The sequence below is a fragment of the Ursus maritimus genome, unplaced genomic scaffold (assembly GCF_017311325.1).
Source record: "Ursus maritimus isolate PB19 unplaced genomic scaffold, ASM1731132v1 scaffold_5, whole genome shotgun sequence".
Classification (NCBI taxonomy): Eukaryota; Metazoa; Chordata; class Mammalia; order Carnivora; family Ursidae; genus Ursus; species Ursus maritimus.
Window position 1 is genome coordinate 33,750,525 of NW_024426663.1, and position 21,232 is coordinate 33,771,756.

A 21,232-nucleotide genomic window follows, 5' to 3' on the forward strand; every position below is an offset into this window, starting at 1 on the left:
TATTGGAACAGGGATTCTGGTTGGTAACCCCATTAGATCAACCGAAGAATAACTGACATCTTTATGATATTGAGTCTCCATATCCATGAACATGACTTTCTGTTTTATTTTGGTATTCCTTAATGACTTTCAAAGGAAAATTTTGTGACTTCCTTCATTAAGGTTATTTTCTACTTTTGTTAGATTTAGTCCTAGATATTGTTTTTGTGGTCACCATCAATGTTACATCTGTGTTTTGATTATTTTCTCAATATTTCCCCTTTACTTTCAAAAGCTTAAAATATAAAGAAAAATAGCACCAGCAGTGAAATGAACAAGGAAAACTTTAAACAACTTCCATTTTCTAAGTGCTTATTATTAATGCATGAAAATGCAATTATTATTGTATGTTGACCTTTTATATAACTTCCTTGCAGAACTCTCTATTACTTCTAAAAATTAGTGTAGTTTTTCCCATGTAGGAGATCATAACATTGGCAAATAATGACAGTTGTTTTTCTTTCTGTCCAATTATTATACTTTATATTTCTTAATCTCATCTTCCTACATAAGTCAGCACAGTATAAAAGAGAGGGAGGGAAAGAGCAGATATTTATTTCTTATTCCTGATTACAAAGGAATCAGGAATATTTAGGAGTACTATTTTGTCTTGTTTCTGATTATTAGGAAGATGCCTCTACAAGGGAAATGTTCACTGTGGAATATGATGTATGCTGAAGACTTTTTAGTAGTTATCATTTATTAAAGAATTTATATTGCATGGTGCACTGGGTGTTATACGCAACTAATGAATCATCGAGCTTTACACCAGAAACCAGGATGTACTGTATGGTGACTAACGTAATATAATAAAAAAACATTAAAATTAAAAAAAAGAATTTATTTTCTATGCCACATTTGCTTAAAAGTTTTTAGTAAGAATAAATATAGTATTTTTTATCAAATACTTTTCTGTATCTGTTGTGATGCTTGTATAGTTTTTCTACTTTAATCTGTTAATGTGGTAAATTTTCTCGTGTTAAAATACTCCTGCATTTCTAGGAAAAAAAACAATTTGGCAAATTGTTATTTTTATTATTTTTTTTAGTATTCACTCTGGATTTGGTTTGTTAATATTTTGTTCAGGATTTTTGCATCTACATTTGTAAATGCTACTATCTATAGTTTTCCTGCCTTTAACCAGCTTTATCTAAATTTTGTATTAAGATTATACTACCTTTTTAGCAAAGCTTGATGACTATTCCCATTCCCCATCCTCCACACTATGGTAAGTTTTGAGTAAAATTGGAAAGATCTGATTCTGGAATATTTGAAAATATCGTACGTGTCTAATCTTTTCTTTGGGGTAAGATTTAATTATTGATACGATTTCTTTAGTGTTAGAGGACGGGACTATGAAGGTTTCCTATTTTGGCAAGATAGTTTTCTACAGTTTTTCATTTTGTTTGTTTTCAAATTTATTTTAATAAAAGCGTCATTATTTTTATTGTCTTTTAAATTTTTTCCTTATCTGGCATTGTATCTGGCTTCATTCCTAATATTGTTTTTATTTTTACTTTTTGATATTTTCTTGCTCGAGGCTTTTAAAGAACAACTCTGGCTTTGGTGAGCCTCTATAATTTTATATTTACACTTGAAATTTTAATAAAGTAACCTGTATATTACTGAACATGCTTTTCTTCTTTCAAAAATACAAGACCTTTAAAATTTTGAAAGCCATAATTCTTACTTTCTGAATTCAAGCCATTTGGGCTTCTACTGGTATTTTAGCTTCATCTTCTTTGGACTACAAATTACACAGTATTGTTGACACTGTTTTATTTTGTCAATGTTTGTTTAGAGTTGCCTTTATCATTATCATACGATTTATTTTTATCAGCATTTCTTCTTTTATCTCAGATTGCCTTCTGGAAAATTTGCCTTTTTCTTGAAGTACATACTTTAGAAATTGTTTATGGAGAATTTGAGATTTTGTTCTTCTGAAAATATTTTTATTTCTCCTTTATTCCTGTTTGGCAGTTTTTTGGAGCCTGAAGTTTTAGGTTCACTTTTCTTTATTTTCTCTCAGCACATTGAAGAATTTAGTCTACTGCTGGTGTTGAAAAGTCAGCTATGGTCCACTTGCCTCTCCTTTGTAGATGATTTCTTTTGTTCCTCCTTGCTCTTAAGATAGTCTCTCTACCCCAGGTATCTTTCCCCTGTTTCACTATGATGTGTTTAGGTGTGTCTTTGCATTTATTTATCCTGTTTGGTGGTGCTTCTTGACTTGAGAATGCATGGAATATTCTTCCCACAGTCTCTTCAAAGGTTGCGTCTCCTTTATTCTTTCTATAATCTCTGTTCCTTGTGCAACTCCAAGTAAACATATTTTGGTCTTTCTCATCATACCCCCTATAAATTTGAACTTTATTTCCTTTTTTTTTTTTTAAGATTTTTTATTTATTTATTTGACAGAGATAGAGACAGCCAGCGAGAGAGGGAACACAAGCAGGGGGAGCGGGAGAGGAAGAAGCAGGCTCATAGCTGAAGAGCCTGATGTGGGGCTCGATCCCATAACGCCAGGATCACGCCCTGAGCCGAAGGCAGACGCTTAACCGCTGTGCCACCCAGGCGCCCCTGAACTTTATTTCTATATGTGAAGTATACGTGTGTGTATTTTTGGTCTCTATGCTATACTGTATGTAATTTCTTTTTGGTTAATTCTCTCTTCATCTATGTTTAATCTGCTGTTTAAATCATCAACTGAGCTTTTTTTTTTCTTTCATGATTTCTCTTTTTTTAAAAAAAATAGGGGACTTTATTTTTTAGGGAAATTTTAGGCTTCCTGCACAATAAAGTGGGAGATACGCAGAGTTTCCATATACCCTCTCACGGTACTCACTCAGAGCCTCCCCCACCATCAACGACACCCCACAGACTGCACACCAGTGGCTTCCAAGCTCACTTACCTTCCTAGATTCTTGTTCCAGACTTTAGCAGAATATGTTCTCAGCTTCTGGCAGCCTGAGGTACTCAAATTATCTACCTCTCCATCATCTATCTGTGATTTTGCTATATTTTATTGAGCCTTAGACATTACAAAGCAGGGATTTCAGGCCTCCCACTCTGCCATATGCCCTTCCATCAGTTTTTACATTCCATTGTATTTGCCACCCTGATGTTTGAAACTTCTATCTCCTAACCTTTACCTTTCTGCCATTCTTCTGAAGAAACCCATCCCAAGAACTTCATATGGTGAGAAGAGCATGGACTAGTTCAAAGGAATGAGGTTACGGGTTAAAAATCATCAGCTATCATCCTTGCTGTGCCCGTAGAGACTCGTCAGCCTCCCCGCACCTCAGTTCTTCTCATCTGTAAGGGACAGTGTTGTTCTAGGAGACCTTGCAGCCGCCTCCCAGCCTTCATGAGCCTGGCACCTGTGGCTGTCAGCTCTTGATTTATGGTTTAGCACACTATTTGTCCTGAGTATTTTTAGACGTAGAAATTTATTTTAGCTTGAGAAGACAGGACTATTGTGTAGTTTCTCCATTCTGGTGCCTTATCTAGTCTTAGAGATGTCCCTGGGCCTGTGACATATTGGAGGAAGTCTGCATGGAGCCCTGAAGTTGAAATCTTCACAGTGGACGATGAGGCGCACTAGAGGGGGAGTTACGGCAGTTCTATTTTAACACTATTCCACCCATTTTCTCCCCCACCTTTCCCTTCATCTACTTCCTTCCCTCTCCCATCTTTCTATAAATATTTACTGAGAATATGTAATGTGGTGTGGAATACAGTGCTGAATAAAACAGATTTCATCCTAGCCTTTAAGAAGTTTACAGTCTAGTGAGGGAGAAAGTCATTAAACCAATGTAATAGATGTGAATTTGGGTCCTAACACTTGAGCACAAGAAATGCCACATCGCTCTTAAAAAAAAAAAAAATCCAATTAATTTTAGCTTAAACACAAAATTAGTTGGGTCAAGGAATACAAATGTAATTTCTGAGTAGCCTGTCCCCCTTCCCTGGGGCTTCAAAATCCAGAGGATAACGAAATGTAGGGACTTAAGAAATCCAAGAAATTGGGGGGAAAGGCCTCCAGTCATCAGTCCATTGGCGATCCCTGCATGAACCTGTGGTGTCTAGTTGAAGGTAAGAGATGCTGCTGGGGCTGGCACCCACTCTCTTGAAGCCACAATGTTATATTGGATTTGTGGTACTTTACGTGGAAATATTTAGGTTTGAAGAGTGTGGTGTAGGCGTAAGTTAATCTGAATCAACCTCTTGAAATTGGTATGGTAACAAAAGAGATATTAGAAATCATTTTTAATGAGCAATATTAGTTGTATTTAAGATATCTTACTGGTTAGGAAAGATATGACAAGAGCCATAGTGCTGGCATCAGTAAAGTATAAAAACTCAAGCTTGATAATCCAAGCCAGTGGATCTACTTTTTCCACTTTGCAGAGGATCCTGTTGAAAGCCTCTCATATTGGAAGGCTCCTAATAGTCCCTATACAGTCCCTGACAGCTGCGGTCTTGATTGAGGACCACAAGACCAGGTGCATGGTGTTCAGTATGTGGCTCCACATAGACTCTTCATTGGAGGTCTTGCCATCTTGGAAATGCTGTTTGGAAGAGGCATCCATCCCTAACCCTTCCAAACTGACTGCCTCTCTACCCTTCCTCACCTGCTCCTTTAATCCCTTCCCCTTCTCAGGTAATCTAGTTCTACATTTTTGGAGATGCAGAATTAATACATGGTAGACTAAATCCAAAGGCTTTGTACTTCTGCTCTGGAAAAGGGAAGTCCTTAGCATCTTTAGAAGTGGAGGGCCCAATGCCACTCACTTTCTTCCTTCTCAAGCCTGTTGCTGAGCAAAGATAGCCTAGTGTAATTTCTCAGTGAAGCTCTTCTGTCACACAAGTCATTATACAAATAAGGATCTTACTTTCAATTTTGATTCTTCTGAATTGTGTATCCAAGTTGAGTTAGCTATTTTTTAGGACCTGATGAAACTATACACTAGTTAGGACTTTCCCTGAAAGATATGAGAGAAAGAACAGTCCCAGACATGAACATTTTTATTTGTTTGGGCACACATACCCTGAAGTATCCAGGGTAAGCAAATTTTAAAGAAATCAACAATGTCCTTGGGATAGTAATGATTTTTCTGCCAAGAAAAGTATAGAAAGTTGAATCTTATATGCGTTTGCATTATTCTGTAAGCAATTGGCCTGGTTTGGTCCTGGTGGGGTATTTTGCTTTCTGAAACCATGCTCATCATACATAAGTATATATTGCAAAACATAATAAAATCTTTTAAAAGAAAAGAAAGCATACTCTTCTGGGTTTTACAACCCAGTGTGTTTTTAGTACATAGAGATACTTTTTTTCCTTTTGGCTATGCAAACAAAAGGGGTCTAGCACTTTGATAAAAATACAAGATTTCTGCTCTGCCTAAAGCATATGCGTCTTCCCTGCAGATGTTTACTCAACTGGCACTATGAAAACATTAAGCCAGGAAAAGAAATGGATGCTTCCATTTTAAGTCCTGAAAAATGGTGATTGGCATGAATACAGCACTCAAGCAACAAATAGAACCAAATGTATAATAAATGGGACTGAACTTAACCTATTAGTATGTAAAACATTATTATAGTCTCCCCGATTTGCAATGTTTACGCATCTCATTATGAGTAGGATGCTCAAAATGCTATAGAGGGTTTCATTTCACCCTTTTGTGTAATACCTGCTTACCAAGAAATACTAATGAGACAATCTCATAAATCTCTATTTACTGAACCTAGTGTCTCCCCTAAATTTGCATTTGCAAACTATGATTGCATTATGTTCCCGGAAGACTGGGATATGAAATTACTATTGCATATGCAGGCAGCCTCCTTAAAACCTCCTTTATTATGGAATGTTGGAGGAGGAGAAATAGCCACTGATAAAGACATATTTGAAATTCATCTGAACACATGTGTTCTTTTATATGTGTTTAACAGAACTTAAACCTGCAAAAAGTTACATTTGCACTTTTTTTTTTCTATTTCAAGAAAACGTCCTTTAAATATTTTGAATGTATACAGTTCAGGATACCATATACATTTTTTTTTAAAACTCTAAAGCCCTTCCTAAAAGGCTGAACTTTTAAAGTAAAGAAATAAAGAGCAGAGCACTGAGGGTAATTCCGATACCCTCTGGGGAGGTTGCACTAAGTTTTAATTTGCGGCAGGTTTGCATTGTACAGTGGCAATCACGTATGTGCATAATTCAGCAATCACACTGTTCAGGACCCTCAACCTCTGAGGAACTAGCCCCTATTTAGAAAGTGCGCAAGAGGTTAATCTTGACCCTGGAAAAGAGATGTTTCTTTAAAAACTTTCTCTGTCCTAGAGGAAGAATGGGCATCACAAGGAATTGCCAGGGGAATGAATAGAACCTCTGCCCTCTAGAAGCTCCCAGAGTAAAAGGCTGCTTTCCTAAGGATATGCTGTGATCGCTGGTAGCTCTGTAACGACTTTAGTAGCACACAGATGATTTTTAAAATGTCAATACTTACATATTTTTTATAATGTATATTTGCAAAAAACTAACCTGGATACTACTTCTCAGGACAAGACTAGAGGAGGGGGCAATATTACATGTGTTGATATTAAGAAAGATATTAGTTAAATAATAATAAAGGTGATTTTCAGATATGGCGAGTTGTCTCCACCTTCTATCCTCTCTGAGAATTTTCAAAAGGCTTCCAGATATTCTTTGCCAAACTCTTTCTTCGTATTTCTCTTGTACTGGCACTTTATTCTTCCTTTCCCCAGCCCCTAGCACCCTCACCCCCTTTCCACAGTTGTGGGTGACACTCTGGCCACAAGAAAGCCACACTAAAGGGTAGAGTTAAATATAACTCACAATCCTCAGATAATCTTCAGCATGGTGTTGCCAAAGTGTGTAGGAAAGGCCTACACCAGAACCACCTGGGCTACTTGTTAGACATACAGTTTCCATTCTGGGGCAGGACCAAGGAAGATAGGTATATTTTTTAAAGATTTTATTTATTTATTTGAGAGAGAAAGTACAAACGTGGTGGGGAGGGTCAGAGGGAGAGGGAGAAGCTGACAGGGAGCTCAATGTGGGACTTGATCCCAGGACCCCTAGATCATGACCTGAGCTGAAGGCAGGCGCTTCACTGACTAAGCCGCCCAGTCTTCCCAGGAAGATAGGTTTTTAATAAGCACCCAAGGTGAGTAAAGATCCTGAGTAGAGTTGAAAAGTAAAGCATTAGTGTTGGAGATAACTGGAGATAGCTCCAAATGCTTAGCCAGGCAAGCAGAGGGGCCAGGAAAACTTGTCTGGGTAACAACTTCTTATCCAATGGAATATTCTCATCATCTAACTTGAAAATGATACCTGGAAGAATACATCTTTCTGGATTTTTGCGGCGAAAAGCCCTTTTTCAGCTTGCTGTACTGCTGCCTCCTTTGGCTTGACTCTAGCCTTCTTGAACACCAGCTTTGCATGGCAGCTGCTGATGGCCAAGCCAGAGCTCCAAAGGAAAATAGTTATTGCTGGGCTTGGCCCATGGACACTCTCTGTAACCTTTTGTAAGAGAAAGTGTTACAGTCACAGGGTTCTTCTAGTCTACCTTATAACTTCTTCTCCCAAATTCAAAAGGCTTCAGTTTCATAAGGTAGTTTTGGTTACCTGAAAATCCAGGTAGAGCATCTACTTCCATACGAAATTTATAAAATAGACAAAAATTAATTCAAAATAAATCAAAGCCCTAAAAGTACTAGCTAAAACTATAAAACAAGGTAGAAGGAAACAGGTGTAAACCTTTGTGGCCTTGGATCACACAATTTTTTTTAAGACATACTACACATCCAAACAAAACCAAGGAGAACAGATAATGTAGACTTCATTAAAATTAAAAAGTTGTTGTTTTTTTTCTTTTTGCTTCAAATGACACATCATCAAGAAAGTGAAAAGACAACCCATAGAAAGGGAGAAAGTCCTTGCAAATCATATATCTGATAAGGGATTTGTATCTAGAACATAGAAGGCACTCTTACGACTCAGTAATAAAAGATAAATAACCTGATTAAAAATGGGCAAAATATATTGATAGACTTTCTCCAAAGAAGATATAAAAAGGATGAATGAGTACATGCAAAGATGTTCGACATTACTAGCCATCAGGGAAATAAAGATCAAAATCACACTGCAATACCACTTCAAATTTAGATAGCTAAATCAAAACCAAATAGTAACAAGTGTTGGTGAGGATGTGGAGAAACTGAAACCCTCAGACACTGCTAGTGGGACTGTAAAATGATACAGCTGCTTGGAAGAACAGTCTAGCAGTTCCTCAAAAGGTCAAGCACAATCTTGTCAAAAATGACCCAGCAATTCCACTCCTAGATATACCCAAGAGAAATGAAAACACACAGCCACACAAAAACTTGTACATGAATATTCTTAGCAGCATTGTTCATGAGAGCCCAAAGGTGGAAACAACCCCAACGCCCATCAACTGATGAGGAGGTAAATAAAATGCGGTCTATCCGTACATGGAATATTACTCATCAATAAAAAGAAATGAAGTACTGGTATGTACAATAACACGGAAAACATTACGCTGAATGAAAGAAGCCAGTCACAAAACATCACATATTGTATGATTCCATTTATGCAAATGTCCAGAACAGGCAAATCCATTAAGACAGAAGAATAGATCAGTGATTGCCAAGGGCTGGGGTGGGAGTGGAAGGGTGGACGGTTGGGGGAGAATTGGGAGTGGCATCACCCTTCTGAGGTGATGAAAGTGTTCTAAAAGTGGAGTGATTGTTGCACAACTCTTTGAATATACTAAAACCTACTGAATTGTACCTTTAATGGGTATGTGAATTACCTCTCAATAAAGCTATTATTTTTTTAAGAAAATGAGAAGGCCTGGAGGGAACTCCTTAAATGGGAGGAATAGGGATTTGACAGTAAGTCCTCAGAAAGTCCTTGTGTGAATACATTTATATTGAGGCAGGGCTTCTGAGTTCTCAGGGAACTGAGAGGACTGTGGAAAATAAAAGGTCCTCTTGAAAAGCATTTACCAACCTGTCTGATGAGGGTGTGGACAGTCACGAAGATGTGTGTGTATGGGACTGGGGCCAGATTCAGGGCTGATGTGTTTTAATAAGGATGAAAATATGAGTATGTAATAGGGAGGGGAAGGGAGGAAAGGAGGTGAGAGGGAGAAGGGTGGAGAGGAGAGGACCGGAGGGGAGTAGAGGGGAGGGGTGGAGAGGAGAGAGATAGGTAGGTAGGTAGGTAATACTAAACTTCATTATAGATGGTAAATGGAAAACCAATTAGTCCTGATGAAGCCAGAGACTAAGATTCTCCTGCCTCTTCTACCTCGTACTATCTTTCAAAGATCTGCCTCTAACGAGAGTTCATCTAAGAACATCAAGGGCAATCGTCATGCACACTCTCCACTTCCAATTTTGCTCCTCGCTTTTGCAAAATTGGGCTGAGTATGTGTGAGTCTCACTGCCACTCAGTCCCAGGATCAGCTCCTTCTAACACTCTCACTGCTTGAGGGCAGCCCAGCTGTTTCAGAAGTGCGTTACCAGTTCTCCATTCCTAGGTGAAGCAGCTAAGAGAAGCAACTTAATTTGGGCTGCCTTTTCCCAGCCAGTAAATCTTGGTACTGTAATATGGAAGCCTTGCTGTGTACCCTTCTGGGTTCTTCAGTGCCCATGCATGAGGTTAGAGTGAAGGGTCTTAAAAATGAGAGAAAAGAAAAGAATTGCAAACTCTTGGCTTTTGTATCAAACTAATACTAATTACATTCATTTACATGATTTGCTTATGCCTGGTTACCAGGTAGCACAGTGATTGTTTGTACTGGAAAATTTGCGTCAAATTAATTTTATCGTGCATTTGATTACTAAACTCTTTCCTTGAATGCTCTATTTTCAGAGCTTATTATTTGTAACATGGTCATGACTTCCCATAGCTGGAAAAAAAAATTAAAGGCAATAGTTATGTGAAATGTTTTTGACTAAAACTTATAATTAACTTTTTTCTCCAGCAATATTTTAGGACAAAAATCTCAATATGGCCACATTTATACATGCTCTTTTGTCCTATTGCAGGGCTGGGATCAGAAATAGACTTCAGTTTACAAATTCTATCGTGTCTTTCTGTGCCATATGATGGAATGAAGGCATATCCTATTTAGAAAATGCATTCCTGGGGATAGAAACTCTATGTGAAATCAGTGATAGTTGGTCTTCCTGGCACACCTGCAGTGAGGATGTGTTCTCAGTGGCATATGTAGGCTATTGTTCTATTTTCTCAAGTTCTTTCTGCAACTTTTGACTAATGCTTCCTAAACACAATGGTGTTTTAGTGCTCTTTTTACCTCAGAGAATTTCCACCAATTCCTTATTTCCTATTTATCTGTACCTTTGATTCCTAACCATTTTCATGAGGAAGCCTTGAGCTACCATGATTCTTGCCTTCTCATGGCCGATGGAATTATTCCTTAATTTACTTTCGGCAGATGGACCATGGTCACTTGTATACCCCCCTTTTTTTTTCACTTGCCATTCATCAAAATTATCCACAAAAAAAGAAAATAATGACAGGATGAGAGACCTCAGCTGAGTGAATAAAATGGACAGTGCCCCTCCGACTGAGAAAAGTGAACTATGTCATGTTTAGAACCACTGGCCAAGCATCACAAACTATGAAGTGTCTCAAATGTTACCCTCCTTGCAATATAATGAGTTAGGCTGTGAGTTTCATGGATGCTGGGAGAAGACATGAGACTCCTGGGTTAGAGACAATGGACAGCTTATTACTCACAGCAGTCGCAGCAGCTTGAGTACCAGCGATATGCAGCACATTCCCTGAGCCCTGCTTCTCAGAGTGTGATACTGCTAGGGCCAGGAGACACCTGGACAGCCAGTGGGCTGCATTACAGAAAATAAGCCTGAGCTTAAGGAATGCAGATCTTTTCCAATGGCCAGTAAGCCAGCCTGCCCTTTGCTCTGAGGGAGAAACTAGTTCTCTGTCGAAGGCTTTTTATTTTAAAAGCATTCTTGAAAGGATAGTGACCAGGGAGGCTGAAAGGTAAAATGGAGATGGGAACAGGGTGTGTGGTCTGTCAGTCTGGGTTTCATTCCTGACCCTGTCACTTATACCTTGAGTGGGTTTTTACACCCACCTCAGGCCATTCCTGCCTCAGTGTCTCATTCTGAAGATTAATGGAAGAGGGAGCACGGTGTCTGACATACAGTAAGCCCTCAACAATTATTAACTGTTATTGTCATTCTTTCCTCCCAAAACACTATCACAACGTACATATGATTTTGTAACCTGGTTTTTAAATTTAGAAGTAGGTAATGAACATTGCTTCTGCTTCCGGGGCTCTTTCTCCAGGTGAATGGAATGTTGCTCAGTGACTGGACTTAATGTCAGGTTGACCGCCCCAGGAAACAACGAGCTGGTCTCTGAAGAAGGACCCAGGCAATCCCGGGGCACATTGTTCTTGGGCCTGATTCGGGCGGTGGCCAGGAAGGAGAAGGCACAAGGTCACAGGAGAAACAAACAGAGGTGTGATCCTTTTGAGGCCTGTAGTTAGGACTCTTCAAATTCAGCCTGGGCAGGTGACTTCTGCTCTTTCACCTCCTTTGCAAAGATGAAGAAAACCTTTGGTTTGGGCCGATAAAAGAGAGTTGTTCCATGCAGGTCATGAAGGAGGGTGGCACAGTGTATTTGTAGGTAACCTGGTGTCAGACACTTTTACGTCAGAGATGACACACTTTTCTTGCTCCAGCTCCCAGTTAGAACCTGGGGAATGCTCTCCATCGAGCACTGCTTTGGGCCTCTGGTCACCTGTATATGGGGCCCAGAAGGCACCTTTGTTATAAGAGAGGAAAACCAACACTCATATTCTGCAATAGGCTAGTAGTCATCCAGAACCCCACAACACTTCACAGCTTTCTAATACTTGCCCCTAAAAATACTCTGTAGGCATGCTCCCACAGTTTTCCCTGGACCTCCCATCTTCAAATTCCAGCTCTGCCATTTTCTAGCTGTGTAATCTGGAGTAACAAACTTAACCTCTCTGTGCCTTAGTTTCCACATCTGTAAAATGGAGATGATAATAAAACGTACCTCATAGGGTTGTCACAAATATTAAATGCATGTGTCAACTAATCAGATCGGTACCTGGTGTGTGGTGGTAAATAATGATGATTACTGTTTTTAATCACCATCAGCATCACACATGAGCCCCAGGGTTCTCCCCTTGATCAGGGCAGATGTTACTGATCTTCCACCAGATTCTCTAGCTCTAATACACGATAAGTTAGGGTCCTTCATGGCCTTAGTACCTTCAAGGGTGGCTTTATTTCTTTGCAGAGAGGTAACTCTCCCTTCTGCTTTGGGGCTCACTTCCCTTTTTGGTTGTGAGAGAAGCAGTGGGGTTCATTCTGTTTTCTAAAGAACCTGTTTCTCACCCCAGCCCACTCCCTTCTTGATGGTTGGATAAAGTGGCCCCTCTTAGAGACCATTCCACAGTCTAGGAGCCTCAGTTATGCTCTTAGTATAAGCTGGTAAGGGAGTAGGGATTCTTTCAGAAAGCTTTTCTGTGCCCTGCAGGCCTGCATGTGGCTCTCCAGTGGGAGGTCAGAGCTTCCAGAACTTGCTGCAGCCAGGAGAGCTCTGTGGGCATAAGAGCGGCACATACTCTCAGGTAGCAGCCCCCATGAGTGGTTTTTAAACCGGCTGCTTCTGGAATACGTCTGTACTAATAATGCCTTTTGGTTATGCAGTAATAATAACCCGAGCGTGCAGCTCTGTGACAGGGCAGGGCCTGACAAGGCCTCCTCCCTGCCTCGGTTGTGGGTAGGTAGATAATGTGTTTTCAGCCTTTCTGTGGAGCAGGAAGCGAACACCAACAATTGAGGGACAGGCTGGGGTGGGTGTGGAAAGCTGCTTCCCAAAATAGCACTACGCTGTGGCATTTATTCTTAAAAGAAAAGAAACACTGTGGCAGGACTGAAAGTTCTGTGCTGCACTGTGAAGCTCTCAGGGTGGCCTGTGGTTCATCTCCTGGCCAAACAATGGCGGCCACCAGCAGCTTTGGGGCTGTGAGCGGAGCATAGCCCAGGGCTCGAGACTGGAGTCCTGTACTTCTAGGCAGACACACAAAAAATAAGAAGACAGGAATGGTTAAATGTCCAGGGCACTTAAGTTTGTGGCTCTCATCTGGTCCTCACCTAGCCTGCCCACGGGTAACAGCCTGAGCTCCTAACTACGGCCCAGTTCTGCCCTCTCATGGGATTAGATTTCTGTTTTGTATCCCAGCTCCACCACTGTGTGACTTTGGGTAAGGTGCTTGACCTCTCTCGGCCAGCCTGATCTTCTGTAATGGAGATGATAGTACCAGGCTCCCAGTAATAAGGGTTAAGCGAGACATTTTATGTAGAGGCTGAGCAAAGACCCGGCCCATGACCACTGCTCAATGAATGTCAAACAACGTAGCATCGTTATTACTGCTTCAGGGATCTGAGCCTTTGCCTTGTCCTGCCTCCCAAGCTACTGGCTGCTTCTTCTTCAATTTTTTTAAGTTGACGTTTTCTCATTTCTGAGATATGTAGAAATGACATGTTTGCATATAAAATTTCAGGTGTAACTCAGCTTTGCACACATGTCATAGACTGCTTTACAGGAATATTTTTCGTGAAATGTCACAATTGCATGATTCACTGCCACACGTTGTGCTTTGACTCACATCATTTCCTCTGACTTCATCCACAAAGGGTGCAGTTCGCTGGGGAAGTGCACAACATACGGAAAGCTTCACGAATTTGCACGTCATCTTTGCTCAGGAGCCGTGCTCATTTTCTCTGTATCATTCCAATTTTAGGATACATGCTGCCAAAGCGAGCACCAGGCTATGGCTTCTTGAGTGACGAGGGAGCCTCCATCTCCCTTCTGGGAGGCAGCGCACATAGCCCAGAGTCCCTCTGCCAGGCTCAAACCGTGCCTCTGATGCCTTTCTGCTGTTTAACTTGGGGCACATATCTTCATCTCCCTGTGCTTCAGATCCCTCTCTGTAAGTGGAAAAACAATAATAGGGTCTGCCTTCTAGGGGCACGGTGAGGATTAATATGTTCATCCACAAGAAGCCTTTCCGCTTGGCTCGGGGTGAGTGCCCAGGAAACAGTGATTGTCCCACATCCAGGCAGGACATGGTGCAGTGTCTGTCATCAGTGTGGCACTCAACAAACCACTCTTTGCTGGGTTGTATCCAATGGGATAGACCAGCTATCTTTGGTTTCTCTCCATTTCGCCCTTCTCCCAGTTTCCATTCAAAGTCTTTAAATATATGGCCCACGAGAAACAACAGAGGTATAATGGGTGGACAACGGCCCTTGTTTGCCAGGATCTGAGCAATTTCTTTCGGATGAAGGATTTTCAGTCCTAAACCAGGATGGGCCTGGGCAAACCAGGATGGTTGGTCACCCGATTACTATTTGCATCTTCCATCCATGAGGTCAAGGCTGAGGTGTTTGCTCCTAGAGGAGCAAATGAGGGTTGGCGATGTCCTTAATGCTCCCCAGCCCCAAATTGTTCTTAATGCCTCCTCTCTCACAAGTGCTACTGAAATCTACAGCCTGAAACCCTACTCTGCACCCACCGGTCCACAAATGTTCCAGGAGTGGAACGTGTTGGCGGGGGGTGGTGGAAAGACGTATCTTGAACAGAGCAACATTCATCTTAGTCCTGCTTCCAGGCAATTGCACTGATTTCTTGAGAGGCTGGTGCTGATGGAAACTTGGGGTCCCATTTCCCACCAGACTGGGAGTTGGTACCCCTGGTTCTAATCTCCACTTTGCTCTTTTTGAGCTATGTGACCCTGGGTAAGAAGCCTGACTTTTGTGGGAATCCAATGTCCTCATCTGTAAAACAGGAAGAAAAATAGATAATCCATCTAGCTCATTGTGCCCTGTGGGGCTGGGCCGGTGGCAAGGGAGGCCAAGGGCCGGTGTGGGAGGCAGTGAGGCTGGCTGAGGGGATTAAGAGAGCAGGAAGCTGCCCGGCTGCCCTGCTTGTGCTGAGGCTGCTTTGCTCCTCCCTGGTGAGCACTGGGTCCTTTCCACCTTGATGAGAGCCCTCTGTAGGCTTGGTGACTTCATCCACAGTTACCTGAGGCCACACCCTGAGAATGTCTCACTCGGGGCACGTTACTTATGTTAACTTAGCCTGAGGGTCCTCATCTATGACATAAGAATAATTACAATACTCTCTTGTTGAGTTGTGAGACTAGTCCATTGAAGGCCAAGTATCTGGATTCAGGAGATAGATTTGTACGCAAGGATTTAAAATCAGTCTTATTTTATATTCATACTTCATTCTTTAGTTCAATCATCAAACTCCCATTAATTGAGCACTTACTGTGTGTTAGATACTGAGCTAGGCCCTGGGGACACAAAGATGAATGGGGCACAGTTCCTGGCCTCAAGGAGCTCAAAAAAGTCCAAAGGGATAAGTGTGAAGGTTATTTATTCTCCTTCTGCTTTCGTCTTTTTTTTTTTTTTTTAAATAGGCTCCATGTCCGACATGGAACTTAATGCAGGGCTTGAACTCATGATCCTGGGATCAAGACCTGAGCTGAGATTAAGAGTTGGATGTTTAACTGACTGCGCCATCCAGGCACCCCTACCTTTGTCTTTAAATAAAAAAAAAGATTTTATTTATTTATTGAGAGAGAGAGAGGGTGAGAGCGATGGCACGTGTGGGGAGGAAGGGGCAGAGGGAGAGGGACAAGAAGACTCTCCACTGAGAAGGGAGCCCGACACAGGGCTCCATCTCAGAACCCATGAGATCATGACCTGAGCCGAAGGCAGATGCTTAACCAACTGAGCCACCCAGGTGTCCCTCCTTTTGTCTTTTTCTGAACAACAGTTTCTTAATAGCTCACACTGGCAAAGATTGCTAGATCTCTAAGCAGTATAATCTTTCCCTTTCCTTTTATTAACGGAATCCCTATATTGTTAGGTGTGGTAAGGTACCCACTAAAACGTCCCAGCTTTCTTTTTAGAGGTGCGTATGTGGTGGTGGGGGAATAGGCAATGAAATATAGTTGGAAGTCATTGAGTGGGGCTTACAGTGAAAGCTTTTTAAAGTGCGATGAGTCAGCCAGAAGGTCCCACTTGTCTTTTCTCTGCATCTTCCTTCTCTTTACCCGGAGCACTGAAGTGAGGACTGGAGCTCCAGGACCCATCTTATGAGCATCAGGACAGAGATCCCACCCTAGAAGCTGGAAGGAGCCTAGGTCCTTCATGACATTTTGGAGTCCCCATATCTGCTTTGGACTGTTTAACTCCACGCTTACTTTATAAGGGGAAAAATCTGTTTGATTTGAAACAGTATTTTAAGTCACAGTTACTAGTAGCTGAATACAATTTCTTTTTTTTTTAAATGATTTTTTATTATATTATGTTAGTCACCATACAGTACATCCCTGGTTTCCAATGTAAGGCTCGATGATTCATTAGTTGCGTATGACACCCAGTGCACCATGCAATACGTGCCCTCCTTACTACCCATCACCGGTCTGAATACAATTTCTAGCTGATGTATTGAATAGATGTGGAGCAGAGTGCAGAAGAAGATCTAATTTTTCCCCCTAAATGTCACGATGTGAAGGTCATGGAAATCTAACAAATGAGAACTTAATGTTAAAACACACGACACCCATTAATCTTTCCCACTGTATGCCAAGAGAAGCTGACTAAACCTGCCATTTTTTTGAAGATTTATTTATTTATTAGAGGTGGGGGGGCAGAGGGAGAGAGAATCTCAAGCAGACTCCCTGCTGAGCGTAGAGCCCGATGTGGGGCTCAATCTCATCACCCTGTGATGATGACTTGAGCTGAAATCAAGAGTCCGACGCTCAACTGACTGAGCCACCCAGGTGTCCCAAACCTGCCTTTTCTTTGTATGCTCTCCATAGGAAAGCTGAATTTGAAATACCCTTAAATCCTGGTCTCTTTAAGGACTGACACCAGAGAATTAAATTAACAGAATTAAGTTTTTTATTTCAGCTTTGTCAACATGAGATGATGAGACTGAATCATCTTTTTTTCTTAGTAGAGTGCTTACAAATGCTCAAAACGTTTATTAGAAACCCAGGCTGTTTCATCCATCTGCATGTTCCTGTTATGGTTGTATTTTTAATAATGTTAAAGGAATTAGAATTTTTAAATTCACCTAGCATACATTTTTCCTCATTTCAAGCAATAATAAGAATAGCTTGCACTTACTGAGCACTTACTCTTTGCCAGTGACTGATAAATACTTAGGAAATGTAGCCTCACTTAATCACTTCAATATCCCTATTGAGATACATGATATTATTACTGCCATTTTGCAGATGGGGAAACTGAGGCAAAGGGGGTTCAGGTAGGCTGCTCCAGGTCACAGAGCTAAGACGTGATGATGGGATATGAACTCAGGTGGTGTTAAAATTAACTCCTGTCCTGAAATACGTGAGTGACTTTGAACGAACCTGTTTCTTTACATATGAAAAAGATAAATTTTCTAGAAACTTTACTTAAATCTGCCCAAGAAATACTGAATTCACCCAAGATCTTGGGCCATCTCCAGGAAGCCCCTGGTCTTAAGGGATGGTAAAGAAGATGCTCCCTTATTTGAAGGCAACCAACATATACAATATTTGTGCATTCTCATCCTTATTTAGAACATCTGAATTCCATGACCATTCACTTAAGCAGGGAGAAAGGAAGCCAGGGGAGACATTTATTGTTCAATGCCTGGTAAGTATCCAGATGCTCATCAGAATGATAACCTGCCTGATAACACACTATTTGTTGGCTTCCCTCTCTTACACATCTCCCTTATCAGCACTTCCCGGGATCACCTCCCAAATAAATGGCTTACACTCAAATCCTTATCTCAGGATCTGCTTCTGAGGAACTCAAATTAACACTCATGTTATCTAAAACATCCATCCAACCATCCATCCATTCATCTATCCATCCCTCTATCTATTCATCCATCCATCCACTTAACCCTACCAACCTACCATATACCAGGAGGTACTCAGGCTAAGATACAAACAAATCACTGCCCTTGAATTAAAGTTGCTCAGTTGAATGACTTTGTATTTCCCTTACAACCAGCCAGAGATATTTGATACACTGGCTGCCAAAGAAGCATTGGAAATACTGGAGAATTCTCTGTTCAGAATCTCGAAGAGGGCTCTCCCAGCAAAGCCAGCCCTGCAGGGGCAAACGGTGCCTGGCACACAGGAAGTACTCAAGAAATGCTTACTGAATGTGTGTACAAATGGGTAGAACAGATGGATTAATTATAAAGTAGATCAGGTTTTCTCTGGGATTCATCTCCCTTGCTTTAATTTGCAATGAAAAATACTATCTCAGAAAAATCAGGAAACTCATTCAGGTAAGGTGAATGTGAGATCTCTCTCAGCAAAGATTTTACATTTAAAAGAAGGAGGAGCAGGGAGACAGATGAACCCCAAAAAGGACCTCTGCACAGGTGTGGGGAGATTTGGCGGTGGCAGCCTTTTCTGGTATACCTCAAATCATAGACTACAAGAAGGTTATCCCAGCTGCAGGAACGAACAAGGCCATGTTTTGAGCCCCTGCATATCCGTTATTATGTGCAATTCACAAGCTATTGCTTATGATATGTATATCTGGGAGTTGTAAGAATGACAGCTCTTAATGCTCTGCACCTGACGTATGGAGGGGCCTGAGGAGGCCCGAGCCCTGAAGAGTTGCCAAAAAGACAAAGGGTGCAGATAACTGGTGTTCTAGAAGAGTTCCTGGTGGGCTTTTTTTCATGGTGGGTTCCTGGAGGACTTGACTGAGTGGAAGGGGCTGGAGCTGGTACTTGGAACATGGGGAGGATTAGGCTGGGTAAAGAGAAGAGCATCAGTCCTCATTTATCAAGAACTTCCTATGTGCAGGCTCTGGGGTAAGGGCTCCAGAGCAGAATCTCATTTAATCCTCCCTAAACCCAAACAGGTACCTCTATCATGATCCCTACTTAAGATGAATGTTAGAAGAGTTAAAGAATGTGCTCACATCAAAACGATGAGTAAAAGGCAGGGCCACTGCTTCCAGAGCCTGCCCCTTGGCAGCCATTTGGAACCACTCTACTGCTGTGCTATTTCTTGGGGCATTGTTAGGGAAGTTAGAAATGGGGGAAAAAAAAAAAGCAGCAGCAGCAACATTCTGCAGCAATTGTGGCCTCCCTCTAGTGAGTGTCAGGACAAGATCCTATCCACTGCGTCCTTCGTGGCAAGTTTCCTTGTAGGTCTGAACCAGTCAGAGTAGAAATAGGAGCTGTCTGTGATCTTTCATAGAGTGGGTAACACACCACTACGTATTTGTATCTCAGTGTTGACAGTGGGTCATTCAGGCGTGTACTCTGGGGTCTCATGCAGAGAAGGCTTCAGTGACCCGGGTGGAACCTAAGTGGGAAACAGGGTACATTCAGACTGACGCTGGGTGCAGCTGTGGGCTGTGGAGCAGAACGGCTCCCCTCTCTGCAAGGGCTCAGCCTGAGACACACTTCACTGTCAAGTACTCTTATACTGCGGCCTTGCCACCAGAGTAGTTGGGAAGCATAAAAATGCCCCCCCCCACCCCGACTTGCTTTATCATATACCTCACCTACTGCCACTGTTGTTTCTTTCTTTTTAAAATTGTTAATTGTGGATAAATTACACATAACATGAAACTGACGTTTAAACCACTTTAAGTGCACAGTTCAGTAGGGTTAAGTACATTCACATTGTTGGGCAACTGATCTCCGGAACTCTTTTCATTCTGCAAAATTGAAACTCTATACCCATTAAACAATTCATTCCCACTCCCCCTGGCCCCTGGCAACCACCATTCATTCTCTATGAATTTGAATGTTTTAGATATCTCCTGTAAGTGTCATCATACAGTGTTTGTCTTTTTGTGACTGGCTTATTTCTCTTAGCATAATGTCCTCAAGTTTCATCCATGTTGTAGCATTTGTCAGAATTTCCTTCCTTCTTAAGGCTGAATAGTATTCCGTTGATGAACACACAACATTTTGTTTATCCATTCATCTGTTCGTGGACACTCCGGTTGCTTCTACCTCTTGGCTATTGTGAATAATGCTGCTATGAATATGGCTGTGCAAATATATCTCTATGAGATGTTGTTTTCAATTCTCCTGGGGATATAAACCATTGTTTCTTGTGTTCAACGGCCACAGTAGAGAAAAAAGAAGGGGAAACTACCAACAAATTTTAAAACTTCACCAAAAGCTGTGTAAAAACCCATAAAGACAGTGTAATAGCCCAGCCAAGAGAGGAGAGAAACCCACAGCCATGCTGAGCAGTTTCAGAAGCGATTTCTAAGCTCCAAATGTTGGGCTGCTGCCAACCCTTGTAGGGCTAGAAAAGAATCTGGAGCTGCCATATCCAATTCCCTCATGGGCTTCTCAGTGGTACCACAGTTAAGTACTTGATTTGGCTCCTGCATTTAGCCAGGCATTATTTGGAATTTGTTCTCATGAAGAGTCAAGTCTAAATAGCTGGAGATTTAAGTTATAACATCCAGCCACTCCTAGCTTTGCTCTGGAGGCTCTAGACAGGAGGCAAGAGTCTTGAAAGACATTGTTTAGCCTTCAGCTGCCCCTTCTCCTTAGCGGTGGAAAGAAAGGGTTGGCCTATCACCAGAACCCGACTGCACACCATCTGGGCTCTCAGGGGAAGGTGGGTGGAAGTGTGGTTTGCTCCAGCCTTGCTGTCTAGGGCTAGATGCATGACAGACGTCCTTTACAGAGACCCTGTGTAGCCCTCCCTCATCTGGGAGAGAGGGGAAGGCTTGTAGGAGGTCCCCATGTTCTCTAAAAAGGCCTGGTTCTGGGGGAAGCAGGATGGCCCTCAGGACAAGGTGAGGATGCCTCATCCCTCTGGTAGGAGCTGTCCCTTCTAAGGCTCTCGGCTGTAAGTACCAGGCTGCAGCTGGTTCCAGGGGAATGGGTGGGGGTGGTAGAAGGCAGTAGAAGTCTGATCAGGGCTCAAAATGTTTGTGCTGGAAGCCCAAGAAGAGAGGCCTTGGTGCCTTGTGTCCCCACTCTGCACTAAGGGGGCTTCTGGCTGGCATTGCCCTATGGACTAAGTCAAACAGGGCTGGG

General features: G+C 41.8%; 1 non-coding gene across 1 annotated transcript; it reads right to left on the reverse strand.

Annotated features, from left to right (window-relative positions):
• Positions 1-13,842: 13,842 nt before the first annotated feature.
• Positions 13,843-13,949, reverse strand: LOC121100895. The gene has a single exon (XR_005832677.1). It is a non-coding gene; the product is annotated as a U6 spliceosomal RNA (small nuclear RNA).
• Between the last annotated feature and the right edge of the window lie 7,283 nt (positions 13,950-21,232).